Source organism: Lynx rufus, unplaced genomic scaffold (assembly GCF_022079265.1).
Source record: "Lynx rufus isolate CCGP_SWC_20201006 ecotype Redwood Valley unplaced genomic scaffold, mLynRuf1.p SCAF_5, whole genome shotgun sequence".
Classification (NCBI taxonomy): domain Eukaryota; kingdom Metazoa; phylum Chordata; class Mammalia; order Carnivora; family Felidae; genus Lynx; species Lynx rufus.
In genome coordinates, this window is record NW_025814867.1 from 147,085,148 (window position 1) to 147,097,944 (window position 12,797).

Below are 12,797 nucleotides of genomic sequence, written 5' to 3' on the forward strand. Positions count from 1 at the left end.
TGGGTTTCCTGTGCCTCTCTCCAAATCAGTGTTTTCCCAACTGCAGTTCGGAGCCTATTAGTGGGTCATGAAATCACTTTGGTGAGTCTCATACAGCATTAAAGAGAAAGAAGGAATGGAAGAGAAGAGGAGAGGAGAGGAGAGGAGAGGAGAGGAGAGGAGAGGAGAGAAGAGAAGAGAAGAGAAGAGAAGAGAAGAGAAGAGAAGAGAAAGAATGAAATGGAATGGAATAGAATAGAGAATAGAACAGGCAGAGCACATGGTAAGGATAAGTACTGATTTATTTGGTGTGTGTCCGTGTGTGTGCATGCATGTGCTGTGTGTAACTTTTACTTCCAAACAGCCATTAAATAAGTAAAGCTATAAATGCAGGGCAGAGGAAATCAATCATGTCCAGTGATTCAGACACAGAATTTACAGAATGGAGCAACTCAAGAAACTCCAGACTGAGAAATACAGAAGAGATCCAGCCCCCACAGACGTGTCGGACTCTGCCAGATGATGACTCAGTGAAAGCTGAGCAGTTTCTTCACTTGGCCAACTTTTTTCCTCGTTGCTGTTCAATCCAGCCGTCCTTCCTCCTGCATCCCGGGGGCCTGGGTAGGAAGGGGCCTCCAGTCCTGGAGTGACTCACCCTCCTACCAGTCACCTCAGAAGCCCTCAGGCCAGGATCATTCTTTTCTCTTCCACACAGATGCTCCTGCCCGCTACGGGTCACGGCTCCAAACATGTGGGAACCCGCTTCAGGAATTTCCCACCAAGTGGCAGCTCGGTCCTCCGTGTGTCAGGAGTTTACAGAGAAATAGCAGGGCTCCTGGACTATTCAGCACAAGTTGGATTTGTGTCTTGAACACAAAAGAAAAAAACAACATTTTCTCAACTAAAAACCACGACAAGGGGTCCTAACTTGACAATTGTTCTGATGTACACGATTTATGTGAAAATCACAAAGTTCAAGTCTACATAAGTGTGTTTTTTTGTGAATTACCTTCATGAGAAAGAATTACATTTTTTTTTTTCAAGAGTGCCATGCTAGAAAAATCCAGAACGTGGAGCCATCACGTCTGGACATACGTGGGTGCACACACGTAGGAAGGCGCACGGAGCCCCCCTTGCTGTCTTCACCCCCCCCCATTGGTCCACCCACCTCCCCCCGGCTTGCGCCTCTCGCCCACACTCCGCTGACCCAGCCTTGCCAAGATCGTCACCGATCTCCAGGCTCTAAAATGCAACGGACACACTCTGGTTCTCTGCTTGACATCTTGACATCGTCCAATATAATCTGTTTCCCTCTTCTTCTTAAAGCACACCCTTCTCTCGGCTCCCACCTGACGCCACACAGTCCTGGCATTTCTTCCGTCTCTCTGGTCACCTCTCAGCTTCCTTTGCCAGCTCCGCTTCCTCTACGAAACCTCAATGGGCACGTCCCATCCTGGGTCCTTTTCCCTTTTTGTTTTATGTAGTCTGTCTAGGCAACAGGCAGTCATGGGGAGGTGGCGTGGGAAATGTGTGATTGGGCAGATCGGGGTCGTCACACCGATGGAGCGGAGGCTGCATCAAGCAGCCTTTAGTGCTCCCGCGTCCTCGTCCTTAGCAACTGGAATCATCTTCTAAAACAGCAGCTCCAGTCCTCCCACACCCCGGCTCAACCTGGCCCATGGGTCCCGCTGCTCTCAGAATGCGGCCCCCAAACCCTCACCACTGCCGGTGAGGAAGACGTCTCTTCAGCATCGCTCACCCTTGCTGAGTTACTTGAGCCACCTTCTGTCACTCGTCCATGACACCCTACATACTGGCTGCTATGATAACTGTTGTCACTTCAAATAACAGTTTTGGTGCCAAGAAACATTTTTGACACTTATCGGTGAAAAAATATACACTTACTGCTTCTGCTCATGAAATCAATAAACCATCTCATCACTATTTTCTTAAAGTTTTTTTTAATGTTTTATTATATAATTTTGAGAGAGAGAGAGAGAGAGAGAGAGAGAGAGAGAGAGTTAGCGGGGGAGGGGCAGAGAGAGAGGGAGACACAGAATCCAAAGCAGGCTCCAGGCTCTGAGCTGTCAGCCCAGACGCGGGGCTCGAACTCACAGACTGAGAGATCATGATCTGAGCCGAAGTCAGATGCTTAACCGATTGAGCCACCCAGGCACCCCTCTAATCGCTGTTTTTTAACAAAGAACATTTTATTCTGTTAACCAAATCTTTACTCCATAATTACACAAGCAATTCATTTAAATTTTAATCACACAAGCAAAAACAAAAAAATCCTAAGACACCCCCACCTTCACAAATGCTCCTTCTCTTCTCCTCCCCCACCAACCTCCCCCCCCACCCCACCCCCGCCAGTGGCTAACGCTAACATTTCCCTAGTTATCTAGTGTTGGTTCGAATGTCACATCTTTCAGGAAGCCTTCCCTAGGATGAGCGCTCCCATACATTCTCATGGCTCTTAGTCTGTCCCTTTCCAGAACCGATCATCATTGTTATGAATTACTTGGTTGTGCAGCTCTTTATTGAATGTCTTTCTTTGCTGCTCTGAAAGCAGCCCTGTGGGATGAGGAATGAGCCAGCCTCCTTCAGTGAGGGTCCTGTGGCTCTCAGCACAGTACCTAGCAGAGCGGACACTCAGGACATAGCCAATACATAGATTCCAGTTCTAGCTTCAGATGCTGACCCAGCAAGAGTGCCGATTTTCCCGGAGATAAACCCAGGAGAAAAGTGATAAAATTATGCGAAAGCCCTGGGGGAACATGGTTGTGAAAGGAATGCGGGATTTGGCCAGAGGCAGGAGTTGGCAGGCGGTCTATGGAAACACTCAGAACAGAAACCATGGGCTCTGTGCTTATTCCTCCCCAACCAATGTCAGGGACAAACAATGACTTCCCTAGACCCATGCTAACCCTGCTAACATCCATGCTAAGACCTGTGGTCCAGTTGTCCCCGGGAGAAAAATCTCAGTAGTTCTGTGCTTGTGAGGAGTTAAGAAAAACAAGTAGGGAAACACACACACACACACACACACACACACACACACACACACACAGTTGATTCCCTTCTCTGACAGCTCCCTTTTCAAACCTCCATACCATAGGAATCACAATCTAAAACTCTTCCTGAATAGTTTCTCCCTGGGGCAAAGGATGGGGAGCCAACCTGAGGAGTTTGTCTTGCTGAGTATGGAGTGACTGCAGGGACTGATGCATCCACCACCTTATCTCCCTGGGACAGTGGTAGCCTAGGCACTGTCTGAGAGAGACACCAGTGCCCCGCAGCCCCGCCATGGAAAATGAGCTCACAGGTCAAAGTAGCAAAAAGCATTAGAGAGGCATGACCATTTTCAAGACGAACAAGCAAGGAAATAACAACAAAAACTAGGTTACAGAGTCCATTGGAAGCAGAAATGTTTGTAAGTCCAAGACGTGAAAATTAGCCTGATAGGGAAATACAAATCAAAACCACACTGAGATACTACCTCACATCTGTCAGAATGGCTCACGTGAGCAACTCAGGCAACAACAGATGTTGGCGAGGATGCGGAGAAAGAGGATCTATCTCTTTTGCATTGTGGGTGGGAACGCAAGCTGGTGCAGCCACTCTGGAAAACAGTATGGAGGCTCCTCGAAACACTAAAAACAGAACTACCCTACGGCCCAGCAATTGCACTGCTAGGTATTTATCCAAGGGATACGGGTGTGCTGTTTCGAAGGGACACATGTACCCCCGTGTTTATAGCAGCACTATCGACAATAGCCAAAGTATGGAAAGAGCCCACATGTCCATCGATGGATGAATGGATAAAGAAGATGTGGTATATAAATATACAATGGAGTATTACTCGGCAATCAAAAAGAATGAAATCTTGCCATTTGCAACTCCGTGGATGGAACTGGAGGGTATTATGCTAAGTGAAATTAGTCATTCAGAGAAAGACAAAAACCATAGGACTTCACTCATATGAGGACTTTAAGACACAGAACAGATGAACACAAGGGAAGGGAAGCAAAAATAATATAAAAACAGGGGGTTATGGGAGGGGGGGTGGCGTAAATGGGTAAGGGGCATTAAGGAATCTGCTCCTGAAATCACTGTTGCACTAGATGCTAACTAACTTGGATGTAAATTAAAAAAATAAATTATATTTAAAACCTTGACCTGATAAATCATTAAGAAATAGGGGAGGGGTACCTGGGTGGCCCAGTCGGTTAAGTGTCTCACTCTTGATTTTGGCTCAGGTCATGATCTCATAGTTCATGAGATTGAGCCTCTCATTGGGCTCTGTGCTGACAGCATGGAGACTGCTTGGGATTCTCTCTCTCTCTCTCTCTCTCTCTCTCCCTCTCTCTCTGTCCCTCCCCTGCTTGTACTCTTTCTCTCAAAATAAGAAATAAACTTAAAAAAAATCTTTAGGGATCCTGGGTGGCTCAGTGGGTTAAACGTCTAAAGTTCGGCTCAGGTCATGATCTCACAGTTCGTGAGTTCGAGCCCCACATCAATCTCTGTGTAGACAGATCAGAGCCTGGAGCCTTACTCCAGGTTCTGTGTTTCTCTGCCCTCCCCTGCTCATGCTCTGCCTCTCTCTCTCAAAAAATAAATTAACATTAAGAAGAAAATTTAAGGGGCGCCTGGGTGGCGCAGTCGGTTAAGCGTCCGACTTCAGCCAGGTCACGATCTCGAGGTCCGTGAGTTCGAGCCCCGCGTCGGGCTCTGGGCTGATGGCTCAGAGCCTGGAGCCTGTTTCCGATTCTGTGTCTCCCTCTCTCTCTGCCCCTCCCTCGTTCATGCTCTGTCTCTCTCTGTCCCAAAAATTAAAAAAAAAAAATTAAAAAAAAAAAAACGTTGAAAAAGAAGAAAATTTAAAAATAAAATCTTTAAAAAAAAGAAAGGACGAAGGGGAAATGAAACAATAATAAAACAACATAAAAAAGGAACTGAGCATATGACATAAAAATACATAAATAGTTGAAGTAAAGACACGTTGATGGAAATAAATAGCAGACTGGATGCAATTCAAGAACAAGTTGGTGAATTGGAAATCCAGCCTGAGGAACTTCTTTAAAAGAAGGGCCAAAAAAAAAAAAAAAAGGAAACCATTAGAGGAAAGCAAAGAAACATGGATGATTTATGTGTAAGTGCTAACATGGGTGGCTCAGTCGGTTAAGCGTCCGACTTCAGCTCAGGTCACGATCTCACGGTTCGTGAGTTTGAGCCCCACATCGGGGTCTCTGCTGTCCGCACAGAGTCGGCTTCAGATTCTCTGTCCCCCTCTCCCTCTGTCCCTCCCTCATTTGTACTAAATAAATAAATAAATAAATAAATAAAAGCATTTTAAAATATGCAACTATCAGGGCGCTTGGATGGCTGGGTCAGTTGAGCGTCCAACTCTCGATTTCGGCTCAGGTCATGATCTCGCGGTCCGTGAGTTCCAGCCCCGCGTCGGGCTCTGTGCCGACAGCTCGGAGCCTGGAGCCTGTTTCGGATTCTGTGTCTCCCTCTCTCTCTGCCCCTCCCCTGTTCATGCTCTGTCTCTCTCTGTCTCAAAAATAAATAAACGTTAAAAAGCAGAAACAACAAAAAAAAGAAGTTGCTGCAAGAAGCATAGAAATACAAGTGACTGAATACCTTAGAAAAGTCAGTTGTTGTCTTAGCCTAAGAACAGGAAAGAAAACACATTTATAGTTACCCAGAAGTCTAGATCAGAACTGTGCAACAGAAATGCATGTGAGCCACATAGGTCACTTTCAACTGAAACCACAGTTAAAAATTAGAAACAGGTGAAATTAATTTTAATAAAATGTTTATTTAACCCATTATGTCCAAAATAATATAATTTCAACATATAATTAATTTTTTTACTGTTTATTTTTTTTTTTTTGAGAGACAGAGACAGAGCACGAGTGGGGGAGGAGCAGAGAAAGAGAGGGGGACACAGAATCCAGAGAAGGCTCCGGGCTCTGAGCTGTCTGGACAGAGCCCAATGTGGGGCTCGAACCCACAAACTGTGAGATCATGACCCGAGCCGAAGTTGGATGCTTAGCCGACTGAGCCACCCAGGCACCCCTAACATATAACTAATTTTTAAAGACCGTTCATGAGATCTTTTACCCCGTCACATGCTAACTCTTCAAAACCCAGTGTATGTTTCGCACTCAGAGCCTGTCTCAATTCAAAGTCTCCATAGCCACGTGTGGTGAGTGGCTTCGTACTGGGCAACATTGCTCTAAATATCAATAAGATGGTGTCGGAAATGAAGGGCACCAAGAACTATGAGAGTGTGCTAAGTATTCGTCTTATTTGATGGAGGAAACAAATTCTAGTATTTAAAGACATTACAAAGGTGGGACAAAATGAGTAATAAATGAAGAGCCAAACTGGGACACCGGATGGTTCCCAGGGTGCAAAATTTAAAGAAGCACTCACTGTCAGGTGCCGACCTTGAACTCGTCTGATCCCGAGTGAGTGCCTCCTTGAATTTCGTGCCTGGGAAGCATGTTTGCCTCACCACACTAGTCCCAGCTCTTCTTAAGACAGAAGAAATGTCCCAAATATAGTAATGACTGCAATAAACGTAAATGAACAAAATGCACCAAGTGAAAGATACAGATTGCTGATTGAGTGGGAACAAAATCAAGATGTATGCTGTCTTATAATATCGGAATACCTGCAACACGAGACCACACAAAGATTGAAGGCAAAAGCATGGAAAAAGACATACCAGGCAAATGCTAGCCAAAAGACAGCTTGTATATAACAATATTAATATCATATAAGATTAGAATAGCCATACATAATTTATTGTCTAAAGCAGCATATCTTTGAGAACAAAAGGTATTCTTAAGAATGACAGCAGGAGGGGGGCACCTGTGTGTCTCAGTCGGTCAAGCCTCTGACTCACTTGATCTTGGCTCAGGTCATGATCTGGTGGTTGGTGGGATCGAGCCCCACATCAGGCTCTGCACTGGCAGCATGGAGCCTGCTTGGGATTCTCTCTCTCTCTCTCTCTCTCTCTCTCTCTCCCTCTTTCACTCTCTGATCTCCCCTGCTGGTTGGTTCTCTCTCTCTCTCTCAAAATAAATAAATAAACCTAAAAAAAAATACAGCTGGAAAAGAGAAATAAACTGGGACTGTCTTAAGCAAATCAAGATGGATGGTCAGTCATGCAATATGAAATAAATCAGAAAGTATTATTAAGGATAAGAAGGATTTCTAAAAATTATAAAGGTTTGGGGCACCTGGGTGGCTCGGGCGTTGGGCGTCTGACTTCCGTTCAGGTCATGATCTTGTGGTTCACGGGTTCAAGCCCCACGTCAGGCTCTGTGCTGACAGCTCAGAGCCTGGAGCCTGCTTCTGATTCTGTGTTCCTTCTCTCTCTGCCCCTCACCTGCTCATACTCTGTCTCTCTCTCTCTCTCAAAAAATAAATAAAAGACACTAAAAAAATTTGTTTTAATTATAAAAGTTTTAATTCCTCAACATTATATGAAGCAAAAAACCCCGATAAGACAGAGAAAAAAGGAACAAACATAAAAACAGACTCTTAAACACAGGAAACAGACTGGTGGTTGCCAGAGGGGAGGTAGGTGGGGGGGGGGTGCGTGAAATAGGTAGAGGGGATTAAGAGGTACAAACTTCCAGTTACAAAATTAATAAATCACAGAGATAACAAGTATAGGGAATATAGTCAATAATATTGTAATAACATATAGTGATAGATGGTGACCACATTTATCGTGATGAGCACTGAGTATGGACAGAATTACCGAATCATTATGTTGTACACCTGAAACCAATATAACACTGTATGTTAATCATACTTCAACTTAAAATTTTTGATAGACATATAGGGGGAAATTGCTCAACTCCACCTTCATGATAGGAGATTTTAACACACCATTCTCAGTGAAGGATGGGCCAAATAAACAAACAAAAACTCGGGCAAAAAATATAAAAGGTTTGAATATCACCTAAACATACATACAGGGTTATGTATCCGAAGCTTTAAAAATGCATTGTTTCAATCACATATGAAACATTTACAAAAATTGATCATATACCAAGCCATGAAAAGGCCCTAAACAAACTTCAGAGAATGAATATCACACAAACCAGACCTTCTTGACCAGACGCAACTGAGATAGAAGCTACTATAAACAGAAATATTTTGCACGTTTGCCGGCGGGCATATAAACTGATGTGAGAACACTGGGGGAAAGTTTAGCACGGCCGCCTGAAGCGAAATAGCCACATACCCTACGATTCAACAATTTCACTCTTAGAAACATACCTGAAGCTCCTGCACCTGTAAATCAGGCAAAATACACAAGAACGTTTGTAGCAGGACTGCTCTCAGTCAGAAAAACCTGCGGGCGCCTGGCTGGCTCGGTCGGTGGGGCATGTGACTCTTGATCTCAGGGTTGTAAATTCAAGCCCTACGTTGATGGTAGAGATTACTGGGGGGGGGGGGGGGGCGGAGGAACTGGAAATAACCTAAAAGCTCATCAAGGAAAAGTAGGAGAAAAGATCATGGGTGAGTTTGTTTTGTCCTGCCGTGTAACAAATTGCCACAAATTTCGTGGCTTAACACAACACCGATCTATTACCCCAAAGTTCCGTAGGTCAGAAGTCTGGACAGGCGGTAGCTGAGTTCCCTGCTCAGGGTCTCCCCAGGCCGGCTCAAGCCGCTGGACAGGCAGCCAGCCCGTCTGAGGCTGGGGTCTCCTGGCAAGCTCACTGGTCGTTGGCCGAAATCGATTGCTAGTGGTTGGAGGTCAGAAGCTCTACTTTCTTGATAGCTGTATGCCAGGCGTTCTTAGCTTCTGTAGGCCACCTGTCATGGCCCTGTCCGCAGCATGACCGCTTTCCTCTACAAAGCTAGTCGGGAGATTTCACGGCACCTTTAAATCTCTGACTCTGGCCCCAGAGATAAAGGGCTTGTGCGATTAGGTCAAGTTCTCTTTCTTAAGATCCACTGGTTTGGGACCTGAATCACATCTGCAAACTCCCATCACAGCAGCACTTAGATTAGTGTTCGACTGAATAAGGTGTGTGTACCAGGGCCCAGGTGGCCACCCACACTTCCGCCGTCCTCAATGGTCTGTTCACCTGATGAGTATTATGTAGCTCAAATGGGATGAGTGACAGCCACCAGCAACTGGTGGGATTCTCCTTAGCAATTTAATATTATAGGGAAAAACTAGAGTCCCAAAGACCCCGAATTAAAAACCACCAAAGGGACGCCTGGGTGGCTCAGTTTGTTAAGCCTCCGACTTCAGCTCCCGATCTCGCGGTTCTCGAGTTCAAGCCCCACATCAGGCTCTCTGCTGTCAGCCCAGAGCCCACTTTGGATCCTCTGTCTCCCTCTCCCTCTGTCCCTCCCCCGGCTACCACCCCACCCCCTCAAAAATAAATAAGCATTAAAAAAAAAAAAGAAAAAGGATGTGTGTATTCCCTCCGTGGCTAGGGAGGCAGCTGGATTCCGGATAGCACCAAAGAGGCAGTGACTGATTTCCTCAGGGCAACCTCACCACCTTGGAAAACTTCCAAAATGTAAGTCGAAACGGCCATTTGTTAGAAGAGCCTCGTCTGAAAATATCTGCAGTGATCAGATACCACTCTTACCCACTCAGACCTTGAACTCTCTTACCCCCGTTTTCTATTTCCTCTCTTCCCCAATGCCACTGGCTCTTGTGCCCCTGCATTTAAACATACCCAAGGCTCTCCTGGGGGGGGGGGAGGGAGAGGTGGGGCAGGAAATGAAGCAAGACCTGTCTTCCCCCAAAACCCTTCCAGCAGCAACACTAGCGAAAGATGTTGCAAACACATCCCCTACAATCTGAGTCTCGGTCCTCAGGCCACCCACGGCCACCTGACTTTCGCCCTCTCCATCGCACAAAGCCTGCCCTCCTCCACCGAGTCACCCACCACCGCTGGCATTTAATTTTCCTGGCCTTTTGGCACCCTTTGACTCTGTCAACCACTTCCTCCACGAACCCTTTTTTCTCAGAAGCTGTCACCTCCCTGACCGCTCCTTTTCCGATTCATCCACGGGTTCGTTTTCCTCCACTGTCCCCTAAATGCCAAGGGACAGTTGCCAATTGTACACTGTCGGTCTCCAGATCCTCCCTTGCGCTCAACCTTCTTCACTCTGGGTGCATAGAACCAACTAGCCGCAGGAAACGTCTTCAAACCCTTGTACCTAGAACCCTCTGTACCCCAAGCTGGGCTCGCCATTTCCTCCACCCCCCCCCACGTCTGCTCCTTCCTTGATGTGTCCTCTATTCGCAGGGCTGTCCAGAGAAACAGAGCCAACGGGATACGCAGAGAGAGACGGATTTCTTTTAAGGAACTAGTTCGCAGGATTGGAGAGGCCGGCAAGCAGGAAGCCTAGGAAAGAGTTGACGTTGCAGCTGAAGTCCGAAGGTGGTCTGGAGGCACAAGTTCTCCTTCCTCAAGGGACCTCACTCTCTTTTCGTACGACCTTCAAATGACTGGATGAGGCCCACCCACAAGAAGGGTGATCAGCTTTACTCACAGTCTGCTCATGTCAATGCTGATCGCGTCTAACAAATACCTTCACAAAAACACCTAGACTGGCATTTTGCCAAAACCCAGGTCCAATGGCCTAGCCAAGGTGACACAGGAAATTACCCATCACACGTACCATCTTGGAAAATGGTACCACTATCTAACGTTCCCACACGTTTCTGACCCATAGACGTCCTGGTCCAAGGCCCCATCACATCTGAGCTACGACAAGAGCCTCGGCCCCGCCCTCTGCCCTTCCGGTCTCACCTTCGCTGGACACAGTGAAGAGTGAATCTGCTGATCTTAAACTGGCCTGTGATCATTTCCTGCTCTAGACCACCATGAGCACCCAGTCTGATATAGGAATGATCTGTTGTTGGCTCAGATACCAGGAGTGGTGTTACTGGTGTGCAATTTTTCTAGAATGAAGAACTGGTGGTTACGTTCGGAAGGAAACAGTGCAATCTAATTGACACAACAGTGACAATTCTAGAAAAGTCAATTGCATTAAAACCATACCGTCTCAGTCTGCTTGGGCTGCTATAACAAAATACCCTAGACTGGGTGGCTGAGACAACAGATGTTTATTTCTCATGGCTGTGGAGGCTTGAAGTCCAAGATCAATGTGTTGGCCAATCGGCTCCCGGAGAGACTCTTTCTCTTCTTATAAGGACATTAATGTCATTCATGAGGGCTCCTTAGCATTCACCTTAGAGTTCCTTACAGCTTTCACTCTGGGGGACATGGACTAAATCCTCTCTGGTGAGATCAGGGGAGTTGGAGCGTCGTCATACCCAAAAACACTATCGTTCCCCAGCACTTACGCCAGGACCTAGGATCCAGTCAAGGCAGTTTGATAGGCTCTTGCCAGCCTCACACGAGCGGCCTGCCTTCCTGAGCCACTCCTCTAGAAAATCCTAGGGTCTTCCAGAAATCCATCAGCTCTGGGGCGCCTGGAAGGCTCAGTCACTTAAGCGTCCGACTCTTGATTTCAGCTCCGGTCGTGATCTCACCATTCGTGAGACAGAATCCTGTGTCGGGGTCTGCGCTGACAGCAACATTGAGAGAGTCAAGGTACATGAGAAAACAGTGAGGTTTAGGGATTTTAAAAAATGAATCCACATTTCCATAGTGACTCACTAGCTGAGATTCAATAACACATAGGTAAAATTAACTCATTGCCATCGTATTGGCTCAAGAGACTTTAGCAATCACTTGGTCCGCTGGCCTGTTCTGGATAAGAATGCTGTCTCAAATCCCATTACTTCCTTTTTCCTTTCCCTTCAAGCCCCGGTGACACCCATTTCTCAAGAAATCTTGCAGGATGATCTGGGCTCCAGAGCACTGCAGCAGCCCCAGGACCCTGACACCTTACTCATAAAGACCCTAGTAGGGTGAGGGCATGAACAGAGCCAAGTCCTAGAGAATGATGCTAGCCTAAAAAGAGAGTTGAAGAGGAAGGAAATGCCTAATTCTGAGAATCAGAGGTCATGTGCATATGGCTTAGTCTCTGAGTTGAGGTTGGGTGTGATGGAGGCAGGGCCTCTTTGTCACCCAGGGCCAGAAAATGGCCCAAATGCCAAGGCTGGAACACCCGGAACTGTTATCAGAGACATTCTGCAGCTGGGCCGGAAGAAGCAGCCCCTCCATGGCCCATTTCCTTCCACCTGCCGGGGCCACAGAAGGCAGCTGCAGAGAGAAAAAAACTCGGTGCGGTTGAACTATGGTTTCTCAGTTTGAGACTCAGGGGGATGGGGACAGGGGAATTGGCCCACACTGTCCTCACACATGCAAGTTTGAGGAAGAGCTCATGGCTTATAATGGGCACAGCCATCTACAACCTCAGCCACGAGCTGCCAAGAGGAAGCTACAGCTGAACATTTCACCCCAGAAGTGAACTTGACTAATGAAACTGTTCATGCCAGAGTTGAGGCCAGATCCTGTCCTGCAGACTCCTGATTCGGTTTTCTTTCCATTGATCCCGAGAAGAGTTGGAAGGCATAGGATTCTGCATTTATGAAGAGAAGGATCAAACCCACTAGTACTCCCTCCAGCCCGGAGAAATGCCTTCACTGGGTCACCTCCCATCATGAAGACTTTGATCTACCAGGGTATTTCCCATCTAGAATGTTCCTTCTCCACAGACCTCCTTCAAGACCCTTTCTGTTCAGCTCATTAGCAGAAATGTTGCCATACGGCTTCCTGCAGAGTGCCGAAGCTGTCAGATACATCCTTCCCTTCCGTTTTCAAATCTACCCACTCTTTCTGCCT

The 12,797-nt window shown here is 46.6% G+C and overlaps 1 long non-coding RNA gene across 1 annotated transcript; it reads right to left on the reverse strand.

The window, feature by feature from the left end:
• Positions 1-263: 263 nt before the first annotated feature.
• LOC124526541 (uncharacterized) lies at positions 264-10,908 on the reverse strand. Its single transcript, XR_006965689.1, has 2 exons — positions 10,794-10,908; positions 264-845 (listed from the first exon to the last, which is right to left on the reverse strand). It is a non-coding gene; the product is annotated as an uncharacterized LOC124526541 (long non-coding RNA).
• Positions 10,909-12,797: the final 1,889 nt, after the last annotated feature.